This window comes from Bacillus rossius, chromosome 1 (genome assembly GCF_032445375.1).
Source record: "Bacillus rossius redtenbacheri isolate Brsri chromosome 1, Brsri_v3, whole genome shotgun sequence".
In the NCBI taxonomy this organism is placed as follows: Eukaryota; Metazoa; Arthropoda; class Insecta; order Phasmatodea; family Bacillidae; genus Bacillus; species Bacillus rossius.
The window spans coordinates 145,816,911-145,835,154 of record NC_086330.1 but is presented as its reverse complement, the minus strand read 5'-3'; the positions used below and the strand labels follow the sequence as shown (position 1 = coordinate 145,835,154).

The window sequence follows — 18,244 nt, the reverse complement described above, 5'->3', positions numbered from 1 at the left end:
TGTATCAGATTTCCGTTCTCCGCGCACCTTCTTTGGGACTCGGTCCATATGTTTTTCTATCATTTTGTAATTTTAATTAGTGTTTGTTTTGTCATCCTAAAGTGCTCTGCCTTATTGTAAAAGTATTCATTGTGTACTATGTCACGAACTTCGTATGTCAATTAATCCATAACCACGTAATGTCTGTCACAGACCTCCATTCTGCGACATCTTAAAACTGCTAATTTTGAGTACTGATTCCTAACTGTAATGTTCATGATCTGTAAGTATGCAAGGCCATGCTCCGACACTGAAACACAATGGGCTGAGTGCTGCGGTAGCACCATGTAAAGTATATTTTCTGCATTTAAACAACTTCGTTCTGTTTCTTTTGTTCTTCATTTCGTAATTGCTGTCTCTCACCAGGTTGCCAGGAGCCCTCCTTAAGAACTCACCGAGCACAAACTTTCTTAACTTCACCCATGGGACAGCCCAGCAGATGACAACTTATATATGTTTTACTGACACAGACACATGGGCCTACAGTAGTAGCTTTAGGTGACATGGCTTCTCGCACAGTTACTGATATTTTGCAGTAATTTCCATAACCATCTCTATCGGAGTTGTTGAATTCTTCCTTCGCCCGACTACATTTCTCTTTCGGCAACTGCGTGTCACAGAAACTAGCGTAGAGAATGATAACATTAAACCACAGTGTGTGTTGTATTTGCTTTTTAAGTGAAATGCTAGTACGTTTTGAGTGACAGTCACATTAAGAAATTTGTTTTTGTAAACATAAATTCCAGACATACTGCTAAGAATGTTTAAAATACATTTTGTATCATAATTTAAAACTTACAGTCAATTGTGTGGTCCTTTAAAAAGGGTATATGCATTATTTAACTGTCCTAGTAAAATAGAGCTTTTTTTACTCTCTGTGATCAGGGAGTTGGTGAATGTTTTACTAGGTTTTTGAACCTATTTATTCAAGATATTCGGAATGGACACGTGCATTGGAATGAGGTCTTGTGCATTGTAGGAAGTTGGAAACACATGAGAGCATAATATTTGCTTTCAGGAATTAATAAAGTAGCAAAAAATGCAAAAAAAAAAAAAAACTTTAACAAGTACCTAGGTTGATGTTCCCAAATACTTTGAATAAGAACTTTAAAAATTAAACAGATTTTTTTTATTGTTTAGAATAAGTGATAAATAATCGCGCGAAGCCATTTTGGATTCAATAGTTTCAAAGTTATAAATTGAATTTTTTATTATTAAATTTTCATGTTTAATAAACCGATATTACTTATAGTTTTTACTAATAAGATTATTATTACAGTGGTGGTATTTCCTTAAAAAAAAATTAGGCATTCCAGAGATAATACCTTGTAGGGAAGGAGTGATTTTTAACTTTCATACATTTTATTAAATTAGTTAATTTGATCGGACGAAGCTATGTTTTGAGAAGTAGTCAAAAATTATTTTATTTTTTTATTTTTTGTAGCTAAAAAAGTTTTTTTAGCTACCTACAATTTTCCTTATCCTGAAAAAGATTATCCAATTATGGCTTACACATTTATTAATATGCATTATTTTATACTTTTTAAATGATTAATTTGAATTTATAATTACATAAAAAATAATTTCTTATTTAACTTTATTTAAATTATATATGAAAGATATAACATTTTTACATTAGTATTTTACTGTTAATGTTATACTGAAGGCTGAAAGTGCTGGGAGTGAAAAAGTACAAACAGGTGCAGGAACTATTTTATTATTCCAGCATCGTAAACACCCTAGAGTGAAGAAAAACATTAGGTGGCTGTAAGCCGAGCTGTATATGTTTAGTAAAGATGTTTGGAAATGCAGTTAGGAAGGTTTTGTATTGGTATACGTTTTGTGGACTTTATTGTTTTTCTGTGCAGAGCTTTTGAGGTTTATTTTCGGCACGGTTAAATTGTGTTGTCACATAACTGTTTTCGCTAAGAAATGCGCAAGATTTTAGGAGCACTGTAAAAATGTTTAAAGTAGTTTTGGTGTGTCTTCAGCTACTCCATGGAACAGATTTTTAATTAAATGCCGCGTGTTTGTGTTGTGTATCATTCAGCAAGATAATTGAATGAAATACGTCAATAAAAGGATAGGCTGCTCTCTTCAGGAGAGGAAATTTTCCTATTGGTAAGTGAAAAATTTGTTATTTCTATAAAATGGCTCCCAACAATTTTATCAACCAATAATAAATATATTACTAGATGTATATTTTCGGGCAGAGTTAATTAATCTCTATATGACAGTCCGTTTCGGGGACAGAATAATTTTGTTGTAGTTGTAGGCCTTGCATTTTTGGTGTAACTAGTGGGCGTGTTACTTTACTGACAAAACACAAACTAAATAGATGTTTGATTTATAATTGAGATAAACCTTGAAAGAGGTAAACATTATTCACCAAATTATAACATTAGCGGCATTTTGGAAAATGTATACATTGCAGGAAATGTCTGCCTAGTTAAAACTTTCATAGTTTCAGCACGTAAGAGCCGACGTATTTTGGTGATACATGAAGATTTTAGGCAGTATGGTGTTATTAACAACTGTAAAAGTGAAGAAAGTCTTTTTTCTTGTGATTTATGTTAGAATCATGAATGACTTAGATATCGGGGGTCTTCAACATTATGATACGAGCCCAGTCATTTTTTTATTTTTTTTTAGAGTATTTTGTTAAAAGTTTCATATGAGTTTTTTGGTTTAAAAACCTCGTTAAAAAAAGTCCAAATATACTTCACCAAGGAAACAAAATCGCAACAAATGTAATCGATGGTACTTTTTTTTTGTCATATCTTCTCGTGCATCTTAAATTTTAAGAGAAGAAACAGGGGTAATTGTCTGGTGTAGGGGCATCTCCTTAAAACACCATAAAATTCACTCATATACCTAGTTCCTTGTTTTATTTCTAACAAATTTTAAGAGAAGAAACAGGGGTAATTGTCTGGTGTAGGGGCATCTCCTTAAAACACCATAAAATTCACTCATATACCTAGTTCCTTGTTTTATTTCTAATGATTCTGTTGAGGCTTATTCAGTTATTTTCAACAACTTCACATGTTATTAACCATATTACATTAGCCTGTGCGATAACTCGGCCGCAGTCACACTTGAAACCCGGAAAACGTTGAATATTAATTTCTACTGTCCGAGCCACATGCGAAAAATGCAAATTTGGGTAAATATGTAGTTGGGCGGTATTCGCGGAAAAAAAAGTTAAAAATCCGAAAATACCTTTATTCTATGCTCTTTAACTTCCTCTTTTCAATAAAAGCGGCGGACGTAATAAATTCCAAATACTTTAGGAGATATCGAATTTTTAAATTTCATCATATGTAGTTGAGCGGTATTTGCGAAAAAAAAATGTTAAAATCCGAAAATACCTTTATTAGATGCTCTTCAACTTCCTCTTTTCATTAAAAGCGGCGGAGATAATAAATTCCAAATACTTTAGGAGATATCGAATTTTTAAATTTCATCACAATTATAGCAGTGCGTTCATGTGGCTTTCACCATTGTTTCTTGTTTACGAGCATCTATTTTTTTATTGGATAATGATGTCACGTGATTGTTCGTGATAGGCCAGAATTCAAATTAACCAATACGTGATTATTTACTTCATTTATTGTTTAAAACGGCGTTTAATTACCGCAGCCAACTTAGGCGAGTTTTTAACGTTTCTAATTTTAAAGATTTATTTGTTATTGTTGCGCAAGTAATAAGTAACAAAAAAAATTTACGTGAGTCTTTCTGTTCATCCTTTGTCCCGGTTTGTTAGGTCAGGTCAGTTACATTATAAATACTTTAAAACTAAAAAACCATTGAAATAATTTCATATTATTTCTAATGTACGCTTAGTTTCAAAGTATTTATAATGTAACTGACCTGACCTAATCGACCATTTTCATTAATTAGGCATTCACAAACACACGGCAAAATAAAAAAATGGCGACGGTCGAATGATAAACACAGGTCTTATGCAAAATAAGAACGGCGATATCTCCTAAAGTATTTGGAATTTCTTATCTCCGCCGCTATTAATGAAAAGAGGAAGTTGAAGAGCATCTAATAAAGGTATTTTCGGACTTTTAACATTTTTTTTCGCAAATACCGCTCAACTACATATGATGAAATTTAAAAATTCGATATCTCCTAAAGTATTTGGAATTTCTTACCTCCGCCGCTTTTAATGAAAAGAGGAAGTTGAAAAGCGTCTAATAAAGGTATTTTCGGATTTTTAACATTTTTTTTTCGCAAATACCGCCCAACTACATATTTACCCAAATTTGGGTTAAGGTTTAGTGTGAAATTATTGTAAATATCTGTAATGTAAATATAGTGGCGTAAATTTGTGGTGTGCTTTAATAGCTTAGCCTAGTCTGTTTTAAACTAGAGATATTCTTGAACCTGTGGTTCTCCAGAGGGGTCATTCCATGCCATTTCACACACTTGTTGACATCACCAACACCGAATTCAATGAAACTTAGGGTTTTAACAGTACAGGTGCAGGAAAGTGAATTCTCAAAGTTACAGCCCCCTGTCAATAATACTTTTTATACAGCAGGGTTGCCAACTTGTGGTAAAAGTGGAAATTTTGCTGTGCAAAGTCCAATTAAAATATTTGTAACTTCCTTTATAGTTGAGTGAGAACCTTGATGTAGGGCTCAATAGAAAGCTAGAAAAGTGTACTTTGAGATAAAAATAAGTTTTACGAATTTTAAAAGAAATTTGTTTCAAGGTTATGTTCATGTAATCTGTGACCTTGAAAATTTTGAAAAGTGTATTTTTGAAAAAATGTGAACAAATTATATGTTATGAAGTGCATTATTGGCTATAAGTGACATAAGTTTCATTTTGGGATGGATCTGGGATCAAACACGAGAACATTGTGAATTAGGCCATGTTCACTAGAACTACTCTAGTAAGGCATTAATACAATTAAAAAAATGGTGTAGCTTTAAGTCATTTGTGTCACTAGAACTACTCTAGTAAGGCATTAATACAATTAAAAAAATGGCGTAGCTTTAAGTCATTCGTGGATTTAACACTGAATTAATTCCTATAGGTACCTATATGATTCATTTACTCATTACCAATACTGCAGGTTACTGTTGCTTCCTTTCCTTTAGTTGGCTTTCCGAGGTCTTTGTGTCAATGGCTGTTAAAACGTATGTCCTTCCAGTTGCTGTTCTTGGATCTACAGTTGTGAGCACATCTTCAATTGAAATCTTCATAACATCTGGATGCTGGGGATATACATAAGATGGGCAGGGACCTTGTGGATGCAGGAAACTAATAAGAACTTCATGAGAACTTTCTTCTACTTTCAGAACACATCCCAACCACCACCCACTTCTGTACATGCATGCCACAAAACCTTTAACTTCATTCACAGACAATGTACATTTAGGGTCATTCCATATGAAATCAACCAGAGGCCTTAACCTCTACACCTTAGATTTTCATGTTTTTTTGTATATTGGTAATATCAACTAAATACATTATAAATCTATTTTTTTAAAAAAAAATTTTGAGTAGTTTTTTTGTATAAATTTTTGAAAATTGCAAAAATAGCCATTTTTAGCAATGTTTTGGATCACTCAAATACTTGTAGGTTTCCAACTAATGGTGCTAGAAGGCTGTTTGACAGCTCATTTTAAAGGTCATTGAATGGGCTTCAATTTGATATGTAACATGACCAACTTTGGGAAAAAAAATAATTTTTTTTTGTTTTCAAAATTTTTAATATTGAATTTCTAAAAAACACCATTTTCAATTTTTTTTAAAAAAAGTATGTTATTCCTACATATATTGGTTAGATTTGTGCCAAATTTCAAGGTGGAGAATCAATGGGATCATGAGTAAATAAAAATGAGAAGTTTAGTAGATGCTTAAGGGGGCATGGTAGATAAATAAATGCTTTAAGCGTCAGTTGGATGTTATTGGTTTTTGGAAGACAACATTGAAAAACTGCAAAACAACAATCCTATATAATGTTATTTGCCAACTTTATTAGCAGATGTCCTAAGAAGACAATTCTCGAGCGTTGTTTCTTCCGCAGCAATTAAATGTTCGAAATTACCAAGGCAGAAGTTTTGGCTTCAAGTAATCTTCAGTTTTTAATTAATGCATTTAGCTCTGGTTTAGATACCATGCCGCCTTAAGAAATAGTTGCAGCAAGGAAGAGTAGCATAATTTTACATAAAATTTTGACTTAGTAAAGTATTCAAATTTTATTTTTATAGACTAAAAATTTTTTACAAATTATAAAACACGGATAACAAATCTTACCTTACATTCATCCAGTGTTCTGTGATTAAACATTTGATCAATATGATAATACAAAGCACGTGATCTTGCTGAACAGATGTAGCCTAAGTTCAAAGCACATGATCTTGCTGAAAGGATGTAGCCTAAGTTATAACTGACAAAACATGTTACTGTGAAATACGATAACTTTTGGTGGCTTGCATGTATATTGGCTAAAAATAATGAGAATAATGAAGTTAAAGTCAGTTTTTTACATCCCAAAGGACCTGCTGCTTCCTTTTTTTTATCCAACACCAAGAGCCGATATACTAGACATTAGAACTGAAGATCTTCTTAAAAAGGTTTAACCTTGTACAGCAACTGGGAGAACTTTTACACTCACTAAAAAAGAGATTGTAGAGACATCACACCTGCTTGAACGAAGTATGCCACAACCTTAGTGAAAACTGTAAATAATTAAATATATACTAAACAGATTTTTTTCATGAGCAATTATATGTTTTGTCAGTTATAACTTAAGCTACATCCTTTCAGCAAGATCATGTGCTTTGAACTTAGGCTACATCTGTTCAGCAAGATCATGTGCTTTGTATTATCATATTGATCAAATGTTTAATCAAAGAACACTGGATGAATGTAAAGTAAGATTTGTTATCCGTGTTTTATAATTTGTAAAAAAAATTTAGTCTATAACAATAAAATTTGAATACTTTACTAAGTCAAAATTTTATGTAAAATTATGCTACTCTTCCTTGCTGCAACTATTTCTTAAGGCGGAATGGTATCTAAACCAGAGCTAAATGCATTAATTAAAAACTGAAGATTACTTGAAGCCAAAACTTCTGCCTTGGTAATTTTGAACATTTAATTGCTGCGGAAGAAACAACGCTCGAGAATTGTCTTTTTAGGACGTCTGCTAATAAAGTTGGCAAATAACATTATGTAGGATTGTTGTTTTGCAGTTTTTCAATGTTGTCTTCCAAAAACCAATAACGTCCAACTGATGCTTAAAGCATTTATTTATCTACCATGCCCCCTTAAGCATCTACTAAACTTCTCATTTATTTACTCATGATCCCATTGATTCTCCACCTTGAAATTTGGCACAAATCTAACCAATATATGTAGGAATAACATACTTTTTTTTAAAAAAAATTGAAAATGGTGTTTTTTAGAAATTCAATATTAAAAATTTTGAAAACAAATAAAAATTATTATTTTTTTCCAAAGTTGGTCATGTTACATATCAAATTGAAGCCCATTCAATGACCTTTAAAATGAGCTGTCAAACAGCCTTCTAGCACCATTAGTTGGAAACCTACAAGTATTTGAGTGATCCAAAACATTGCTAAAAATGGCTATTTTTGCAATTTTCAAAAATTTATACAAAAAAAACTACTAAAAATTTTTTAAAAAAAAAAATAGATTTATAATGTATTTAGTTGATATTACCAATATACAAAAAATCATATAAATCTGAAACATGAAGTTTCTAAACTAATTTTTCTTTGGTTGATTTGATATGGAATGACTCTTTAATTTTATTCATGTAGTGAGTTTCACCTTCAGTTTCACTAGAAAATCTCTTCACAATTATTTCCTCAGATGAAACAGGCAGGAAGGCATGACGCTTCTGAGTTCCAGGTATTGGTTTTTATCATTTGCACATTTTTCAGACAACTTTTTTCTTTCATTCATTACCTCTTCCTGAGTGAAATAAGCAAAATTCATGTTATGCAAACTACTTACAGCCCATTCAAACAGTTGCAGTGGGGTCATAATTTGGTCTTGTAAGGATGTTGCAGACTTGCCCTGGCTGCCAGTCGCTTCAGTGTTCCCCCTAGACTATCACATGTATTCTTGCCATGAGAGGTGGCAAAAAGTGCCACTCAGCTCCAACTCCAAAATCATTTACATGATACATAAAATTTGAGAAGTTACTTTTATTCTTGTATTGAGCAGCACAACCATCAGAGAAGTAATATATTCTACATAAAGTAACTTTTTCTTTCAAAAATGGAATAAGATGTGTAAGAAAAGTATGTACTGCAATGACATCATGTTGGAGACAATCAGAAATTATTGTTAGGTTGGTAGAAATTATTTCCTTTGTTGACTCATCACGGTAGTATATTGCAAATGGATGAACTGTAGCCTGTGCATTGTTCCAATGGAATCCCTGAACTTCATCTTGCATAATGAAAGAATAATTTTCTGCAAAGTCTCATACAACAACTACCTCACCAACATCTAATTTTTTTTCAGATCCTTTAGGTAGTTCCCTTTCTGGTATGCGATGAATGAGTGAGTTTGTAATATTAATAATTTAGAAATGAACAATTCTATGAAATCATCAGATGACTTCACAAGAACTTCAAGTGTGTAAACTTTTGATGCAACCCACTGCTTGAATGTTACAGTTTCAATTGAATTCTGCTCCAATGTAGTCTCCAGTGAATTTCGTATGTTATCAGGGCCTGGACATTCTGCACACTCATGGAAAAAACATTTAATTTGGGGATGATTACACATCATTTGAGCCACATAGTGGTGATATGTTAACAGATCTTCTCTTTCCATGAGTTTGGCCAAATTACAGCCATCTATTAACAACTTCATATTTTGGTGTGTTACACAGACACATACAGTGTGTGTCCCACTAGATCCTGCCAAAACCACATATTTAGGCCGTAGAGATGCAAATTTGGAGAAACCAATTTTGACACTTGGATGCTCCTGTTTGAACAAGGCATATATGCACTTCTCTCAGATTGTTTAGTAGGAGCCTCTTTTGTTTGTGTTCTTTGGTATCGCCAATTCGAATAGTTACAAAGTCCTTTTTACCAGGTATCATTCTGCATACATTGTCGTTTGAATAAAACATCTGAACAATATTGACGACACTGCAGTCTAGATTTCTCCCTGGTTTTGGATTAAGTTATGTCATTATTCCACTTTCCTTCACTAACTTCTTTGAAGTTCGTATCATGTATTTCGTTGCAGTTGGAAATTCCTTCTGTATTCTGCAAATACTCCAATCTTTAGGTTAAATAGTCAAAATTTGCACCTTCATACTTCTTTCTGTACACCCTTCAAACTTTTCCTTCAATTGTTCTAATATATTTTCATTACATATAACTCTTTTCCTGTGACACTCCTACTTCTGGTACAGGGATTTAAAATATTCTTTCTTGATTTGCAGACGATATTTTCATTACGCATATTTTGCTGTTCTCACTTTTCTTTTCTTATGGGTGATTCCCCTATACTTGGTAGACTGTTATTAAATGTGTGCAACACTACATCCATGCTTGATTCCTCTTCATAACTATCAGTTGAGCTTTCCTCTTCACTGTACTCTTCTTCCCGTGTAGTACTTGCACTTGCTATTGATGAGATTTGTTTCCGACATGAATGACATACCTTCTGTCCAGTCTGCAGGTGTGGTTGTTTCTGTATCATCCACTGAAGAACATTTCTCAACTGTTTTCTGCTGCTTTTGTGACCCTGAATATTAAACGTACTACAGCACTGTGTATTTATGTAATTATTTTCCATTGTTGCAAAGTATTTATCAATACGGCTAAACTTAAGAAATTCACACCAAATGTATAGCACTGTTGTCAATGACAAAACTACACTAATACTGACCTTGCTTTGTGAGACTGACGTGATTACATACACTTGTCTGAACTTGCTCTAAGAACATTGGGTGCAAAAGTGGCTCAATTTCACTGCATTCCTAGTCAGTATTTGAGATGTAGCTTATGTTCCCAGATCCATCCCAAAATGAAACTTATGTCACTTATAGCCAATAATGCACTTCTTAACATATAATTTTTTCACATTTTTCAAAAATATGCTTTTCAAAATTTTCAAGGTCACAGGTTACATGAACATAACCTTGAAACAAATTTCTTTTAAAATTCGTAAAACTTATTTTTATCTCAAAGTACACTTTTCTAGCTTTCTATTGAGCCCTACATCAAGGTTCTCACTCAACTACAAAGGAAGTTACAAATATTTTTATTGGACCTTGCGCAGAAAAAATTCTACTTTTTCCACAAGTTGGCAACCCTGCTGTATAAAAAGTATTATTCACAGGGGGCTGTAACTTTGCTAATGCACTTTTCTGCACACCTACTGCTAATTCGCCAAGTTTTTTTTAATTCGGAGATGGTGATGCCAAAAATTATTATTTTCTGGTTGATATGGCATGGAATGACCCAGAGATTCTTAGTAATATAACGTAGCCGAGGCTGTTTTCAAAAAAGGCAGGGGTGTTTGTTAGGGTGGAAAACAGTCTTGAACCCGGTCGAAACGTACTGACATTAAACATATATCTGTCTTTTTGAAAACAGTCGCTACATTCCTAAGGGTCTCTGGAGAACCACACGATCAGTTAGTATCAAATAAACAGTAGGGCGGCGATAACAGGATCAGGAATATCTGTAATTGAAAAAAGTCTCGGCTACGCAATTAAAGCACAAAACCAATTGACGTCATATTTACATTACAGGTAATGCTTAACAATAATTTTACACTATCCCTTTACCTGAAAATACCATTAAAGGCTTACCTGGACTCGAGCATGGCGGCAGCCTAGTCACCGCACAGATGGACTAAAATAATTAATGACATGTGAAATTTTTGAAAAATATCTTGATGCGCGTCGATATAATAATTATAAATTAAGGAACTGAATAAATCAATTTTCGTTTCTTTATAATTACGCCCCTACACTAAATTACTGAGATAGAAGCTTGGTAGGCTAGGTGTGATTTGTCTTGACACATTTATCACAGTTACTACATAATATAATTCCAATCTGAAGTTTTAATTTGTGTTTGGGAAGGGTCAAAATTGGGTGAATATGTAGTTGAGCGATGTGTGTTAAATTTTTTTTTTTAAATTCCGAAAATACTTTTATTCTATGCTTTTTAACTTCCTCTTTTCATAAAACACGGCGGAGATAAGAAATTACAAATACTTTAGGAAATATAGCCGTTCTTATTTTTCAATACAAGACCTGTGCAATCATTCGATCGGTGCAATTTTTTATTTTGCCGTGTGTTCGTGAATGCCTAATTAATTAAAATGGTCGATTAGGTCAGGTCAGTTACATTATAAATACTATCAAACTAAGCGAACATTAAAATAATATGAATTAATTTTAATGGTTGTTTAGTTTTAAAGTATTTATAATGTAACTGACCTGACCTAACAAACCGGAAAAGGAAAATCAAAGAATCAGCCTTCATTATTAGCAATAAAAATATTTTCAGCCAGCAGAGCATTGAATTAAAAAATATGTGGATCTCTTTGATAAAGAGAGAAACATCCCTGCAGCACAAAACAATAGCCAATACTCAACCCACCATGGCTCAGTATCAGTGCTTAATGAAGCACCCCCCCAGCAGACTCTCGTCTGACTGATAAAGGGATAACATCATCGCCAGTGAGGGCCGCGGGGCCCGAATGCCGCAACTTGGCATCGAACTCCGCGACCCTTTAGGAGTACCAGGTGGCGTCCTGCCGACCCATAACCTCCTGTTTTGACCTATGTGAGTTCAGTTTTGACTTTTGTAAATGACTTTCTAAATAAGCTGCGAAGCTGTGTTTTGATGCAAATGGCCTGGCGTAATCTACTTTAATTTCGTGTGGTGACTCTACTTTAAACTCGTGTGTTGTCCAGCCCTCCCTTTAAGTTTAAAATTTAAATTCCAAGGAGGGGGGGAAGGGGGGTGAATATTAATTTAAGCTGAGCAGTTGGCCTTGGCTGCTCAGTTTGTTTTGGTTTTATTTAGTTTGAAAAACGTGTTGATTTATTTATTTGCGTGTGGGCAAAGGCTGTACTGATTTACTGTGTTAGCTAGTGTGTTGTGTGTGTGGCGAGGTTCCTAGACCGTGGGCTGCTGACCCCCTCCCTTTAACGGGAAGAGGGGCTAGGCCGGCGGAGGGGACGAGTCCCCTCTGCCCACGGCTGGCTCGGTGTGTACCTAACGCGGCTCAGAACCGCAGCTAACATTTCTGCCAACTGCAGCACTGCGCCGCGCGGAGTAGACTGCAGCTCGGTGCGGCCCCAGGCCCTGGGGAGCTGCGGTCTGGCGTGAGCTGGTTCAGCTGCGAGCTGGGCGCCCTTGGTGGCTAGGCCGGCCTCCAGGAGTCGAGTGTCTTCTTCAGGTGTAGCAAAAGCCACTCGGTGAAGGCCGGTGGGGCGCCCTGTTGCCTTGCTGCGTATGCGCCAGCACTTGGTCGGTTTGTGGCCGGCCTCGCGCAGTGCAGACTCCACTTCTTCGGTCGGTACCCCAGCCCCTCCGCCACCCCGAAGGACGACAAAGTGCCAGGGCACTCTCTTCAGTTGCGGAGGCTGCTGGCGATCTTCTGCAGCAAGTTGTGGTCTTGGTTCCCGCGCAGCAGTGGCGGCCGCCTCCCTCTTCTTGTCTGGGGCGGCCGGCTTCACTGGGCGGTCTCGTGGCGTGTGCAGCTGTTGTTGATCTGGTGCTGGTGCTGTGGTTGCAGTGCTGGTACCTTTCTCTGCCGTAAAAACGGCGGTTTGGGTGCCAGAGTGTTTCCACTTGGCTGGGGCGGGCGTCTGACACGAGTTGTGTCGTATTCCCGCTTGCTGGTCTGTCTGGGTGCTGCTGTGACACAGCCTTGGGGCAGGTGGGGCTGTTGAGGACTGCGTGCAGCCATCCCTCGTCTGCCGTGGTGCGTCTTGCGGTGGGCTTCCTGGGGAATGCAGTCCAGTGTCCGCCTCAACTGCCAGCATCTTCTCATAGGTGGCCCACGAGACATACTGGACAGGACGCGAACAAATGCGGACTGCAGTATCTTCGATTTGTAGCATTTTTAGTTGTTCTTGAATGTAGCTCTGGATGCTGCGCATCTGTTGATAGGTCCGCACCCAAAATCTCAACCCGCGCTTGTCCTCCGGGAAGGGCATGAGGCGGGCCCCGCACTTCGCGTTTTGCTCCTGGAACTGCGCCCTTTTGTCCACTGGAATGGATCCCGACATGAGCAATTCGCAAGCGAACACTGGGCCCTCGTAGCTCTTGTCGACTCCGCTCTCGAAGCGAGCCTCAAAGCTTAGTCGCTTAGGCTTGGGCATGGTTCTGAGGATCTCAGGACAGGTCCGTATCCGTCAGAAGCTAGGGCAGGAGTGACTCAACCCATAACCAATCCGCTTTAACTCCATGGTGCACAGCCAATGGGGAGACAGCTCGTCTGCCATTGGCTGAGCAAGATGTAGCCCTTTCTCTATTAAATACCCTCATTTTCCAGCCTGCCTGAGGACGGGAGCAGATAGCAGTTCCCGAAACGTCGCTTGTTTCTGTTTTGGTAAAACTATTGTGTTTGTTTGTCTTTTCGTTTTGTCGTGTTTTTGTCTCGTTTCAACTGTTGTGCTGAATTATTTTGGGTTCAATATTTTTGTGTTATCATTTGTGGTTTTTTTTTTTTTTTTTTCGTTCTCTTAGTGCATTTTTCTTTGTTTTTCTTTGTTTGTTGACCATATTCCTGTTTCGGAAAATTTAGCGGTGTTAATATCCTTCTTGACAACAGCAATTGTTTGATTAATTTTGTGTGTTTTTTTTGGGTATTTTTATTTATTTATTTATTTTATTTATTAGTTTTTCTTCAACAGAAAAAGTTCTTAGCAATGGCGTATGTCCAAAAACTTACATCAAGTCATGCACTCCCATTGTACAAATCTTTTAAAGATAACAACAAACTTACGTAATTTTTTTTTTACTTATTACTTGCGCAACAATATCCAAATAACAAATAAAACATTAAAATTTGAAACGTTAAAAACTCACCTAAGTTAGAGGCGGTTGCAAGAAAAAAAAAATCATACTCGTAAACAAGAAACAATGGTGAACGCCGCATGAATGCACAGGTATTGTGATGAAAATTAAAAACTTTGTTATCTCCTAAAATATTTGGAATTTCTTATCTCCGCCGGGTTTAATGAAAATTAGGAAGAATTCTGTTTTTTTTTTGTTGCCAAATGCTTTTATGGTACGTACCAAATATAGGTTATTATCCACACCTACTAATACTTTTAAGAGGTAAAGTTTTTTTTATAATTTTGCTATAGGCCTAGGCTATTTTTTATTCTGATAAAGTTGTGGTTTCAGTAAGAAATCACAACTGTAATTGAAGTCAGAAAAAGAAATAGCCATCTGGTTGATTCATCGGCGTGCGCTGCCTAAACATTTTGAAATAAAAAACTAAATTGTATAGCAAAAATATTGAACTTTACAGAGAAGCCCGTTGATACCATATATATATACACACATATAATATGTGTGTGTATATATTATATACACACATATATACACACACATGTAATATGTGTGTATATATTATACACACATATATATATACATATATACACACATACACACACATATATATACATACGTATACATATACATATATATATACATATATATACATATATATACACATATATATACATATATATACATATACATATATATACATATACATATATATATGTTTAATATTCCAGCCACAGAGAAGTCAAAGAAATTTTACAAATTGAGGTTTTAAAGTATTCTCTATGGATATCTCTATGAATAAATTAATCAGTGTAGAGTGCTTCGGAGAGTACATCTATGACATAGACATTGTTTTAATTTGAAAACTCATTTAGGTTAGGTTGTTTTTTATCTTATTGAAATTTTGTGTAAAGTTATATGTAAAGTTTTCTGTAAATTTATAGTAACTGTTACTGTATAATAACAACATGCCTTAAAGAAAATGGCAACTCTCACGAATGACATCTCAGACAAAAGCAGCGAGGTTACGCCGAACGGAAGAGTTTTCTTCTGAGACTACGCAGCGTCTCGCGAGTCACAGATATTAACATTTCGTAAGCTCGTGCTAGGGAGACCAGCACCGAACGTGGGCCCCTCGGCAAATTGTTACAGGACGCATCATTGATAATATGGGACGAATGTGCCATTAGTCATAGAGTCCATGTTGTAGCTGTTGACCGACCGTTACAGGACCTCAGAAACTTTGATGCCGTCATGGGTGTGGTTACAAAAGGGACTCGTGCAGACATCATTAAAGTGTGCTTAAAATCATTTCGCTTATGGAATTCCATTCAAAGACTGATTTCGTCTTAGCGAAAATGCGGATAATTTCCCACAACTATTCAACCTTGGAGGAGCATTTTTTTCCCTCTCCAAACGGGAATGCTAACAGTGCTGAAATAGTAAATGAGACATTAAGTCAAATAATTCACAGCCTGCATCATCTTATAGATGCAGTATATCTTAACCTTGAGAAACTATTCGATAGAGACTTTCATTGGCTGTGTTCAAAGGCAATAGTGTCTCAAAGGAATGACACTGTCAATGAAGTCAAAAAATGTAATCACACAACAGTTCCCAGCCAAATCAAAACCTACAAGTCGGTGGACACAGTTTGTAGTGTAGTCCACTATCCACAAGAATTTTTAATTTCACTGAATCCATCTGGCCTGTCACCTCACGAACTATTATTAAAAATCGGCACGCCTATCATGCTCTTAAGAAATGTAAGCCCACCTAATACGTGCAATGGCACAAGGCTGCTAATAAGACATCTTAATTGTGGCGACCATCCTCACCAGCCAGCAGCCGGCCAGTTGGCGCACATCGCGAGGATTACAATGATCCCCAAGGACTGGTCGATGTGTTTAAAACGGCTCCAGTTTCCCGTAAAAAAAACTTTATTTGTGCTGACCATTAATAAGTCTCAGGGACAAACATTCTCTGTGGTTACGAAAATAGTGTTTCTCCTGTGGGCATCTCTATGTTGGTTTATCACTAGTGTATGGGCTAAAGAGTGACCTAGACTACATATAATAATGAAATTTCATCCCTGAGGGGTGTAAAGTGGGTAAATTCAGTTTTATAAAAGAAAATAATAGAGGTAGGTCATTGGCACACACAGTGAGTTTGTGTCATTTCTCTATTCTGCCACACGGTCATGTAGAAAGGTCTGGCTTCTTCCTGCTCTTCTCCTTAGCGACACCCATCTGCTTAGTGAAGCTCGTGATTGCTAGCGAACTAAAGGCGCTAACAGTTTAGTTTAGAACTTCGTCAATAGATGGTGTTGTCTTGAATTTGTAACACGTTATCGTTTGGTCTGTCAGTCACATCTTGTCTAGGTGTTACATGCATTCACACAAAACAAAGCTGAAGATTTGGCGTCTCGGTTTTGCTAATGCGTAGCCCTGATGCACCGAGATGGCACATCAATGGGACTTTTTAAAAAAAATCCCCATTTTTTAAATGTATGTCCTATAGACTTTTAACTCGGTATTGATGTTCCTTATATTATGATGTGTTTAGCCCGGGCAATGCCGGGTACTTTAACTATTGTTTTTTAACCATGAACAATCTTGCGCTTGAAACGCACAGGATTCACGGTTTTTAGGCAATATCAGCTAATTTATTGGAGTTTAAATAGGGAGAATTTGGACTATAAAGGCATAAATTAGTGCATATAATTTAACGGAATGCCTAAAACCTGAAGCCAATAGCTCTCCATGTTAAATCAAGATCGTTTATAGTTCCATTCATTTATAATAATTACAAAAATAGTATTAATTGTCACGCTTTTACAGGTTCATATGATCATATAATACGAAACATTTTCACAAAAATAACGATATAAAAATTAGGGAGTTGTCAATATTGATGGCGTCACCAACTTGGCGGCGTTCACGTCATTAGTATCCGCATATTCTTACAGGACAAGCGCGGCAATGTGCTGGTTTTTGGCGGGGAACATTCTCATGCTTGTTTTGCGCTTTATCTGAGGGATACATGAGTATGCATGGAGCTCAGATAACGCACTTCCTCCTATCTTCCTAGCTTATCGAAAGAGAGTTGTTAGTTACTGCTAGTCCTTCAAAGGATGAACACGTGTGGCTACAGTTACTGTTCATATCTGTGAGATACAGCGCGACTATACATGTAAGTAATATCATTGAATATATATAATGTATAGAAGTCGCGAGCCCAGGTTAAATTTTCTGTCCGGTTTCCCAGAAGAATTGTTGTAGTTCCAAGCTCCGCCGCTGCGATCGCTTCAATCGCTGGGTATCGACAGCGCACGCCCCTAGCGGTCTTAGGACGTACTACGTTAACCAGCCAGTCATGCCACCTCCCTTCACCCTCCCATACACGGGAAGCTGGTATCAGCACCGTTCGGCGACCTTGACGATAAGTATTCCTTACCACTGCCTTTGAGAGCCACGAAACCCCGGAAGAACGGAGAAGACAGTTACTGGGATCACTGTATCGAGGCACGGTTTACAAATATATAGGTCAGTTGCTATAGGAAAAATGTTTGAGATAAATAAAAAAAACTCATTTTTTAAGTGAGACTATCTCAAACAATATTGGAGAAATGAAAAAGTGAAAATAATCTTTTATAGGATTTTTAATACTCTTTCATTTTTTTTATTAAAACCTTTTTTCTTTTAAGGTTACTCATTTACGAGATATTTAAAAAAAAAAAAAAATGCCTTTTTTTTATAATCCTTTCTAGTTTCTGACTACCTCACTTCCTATTCATCATGACTTTTGATTTTAATTCCCCTGGACACTACTAAATACGTGCAAAGTGTAACAAATTAATTCGACTACGAGCGAAATGTTAGCATATTTTGACTGGGCTATTTATTCCTTCATTAGAACTATTGCTAGTTTGAAAGCTTTCAACAAACGTTTCTGACAAATAATCTCAGTCCTGACATATGACAGTCTGCGTTTTACACGATCATATTTTTACATATTTCACAGATGATGAAACAAACACGTACATTTTCTAACGAGTCATTGATTTATAAACCTTCCTCTATACGTGTCAGTGATTGCACGTGTGTAAGTCGTTTGCTAAAGCTCGACAATGAAATATTTTA

At 36.1% G+C, this 18,244-nt stretch overlaps 1 protein-coding gene across 2 annotated transcripts in view; it reads left to right on the top strand.

Moving 5' to 3' along the window:
• Positions 1 to 1,751: 1,751 nt before the first annotated feature.
• The window catches only part of LOC134546249 (SNF-related serine/threonine-protein kinase), a 229,866-nt gene continuing 213,373 nt past the window's right edge, over positions 1,752 to 18,244 (top strand). For both annotated transcript variants that reach the window (XM_063388940.1, XM_063388939.1), the window contains exon 1: positions 1,752 to 2,160. The gene's annotated coding sequence lies outside the window, so the exon portion shown is untranslated. The remainder of the gene's footprint in view (positions 2,161 to 18,244) is intronic.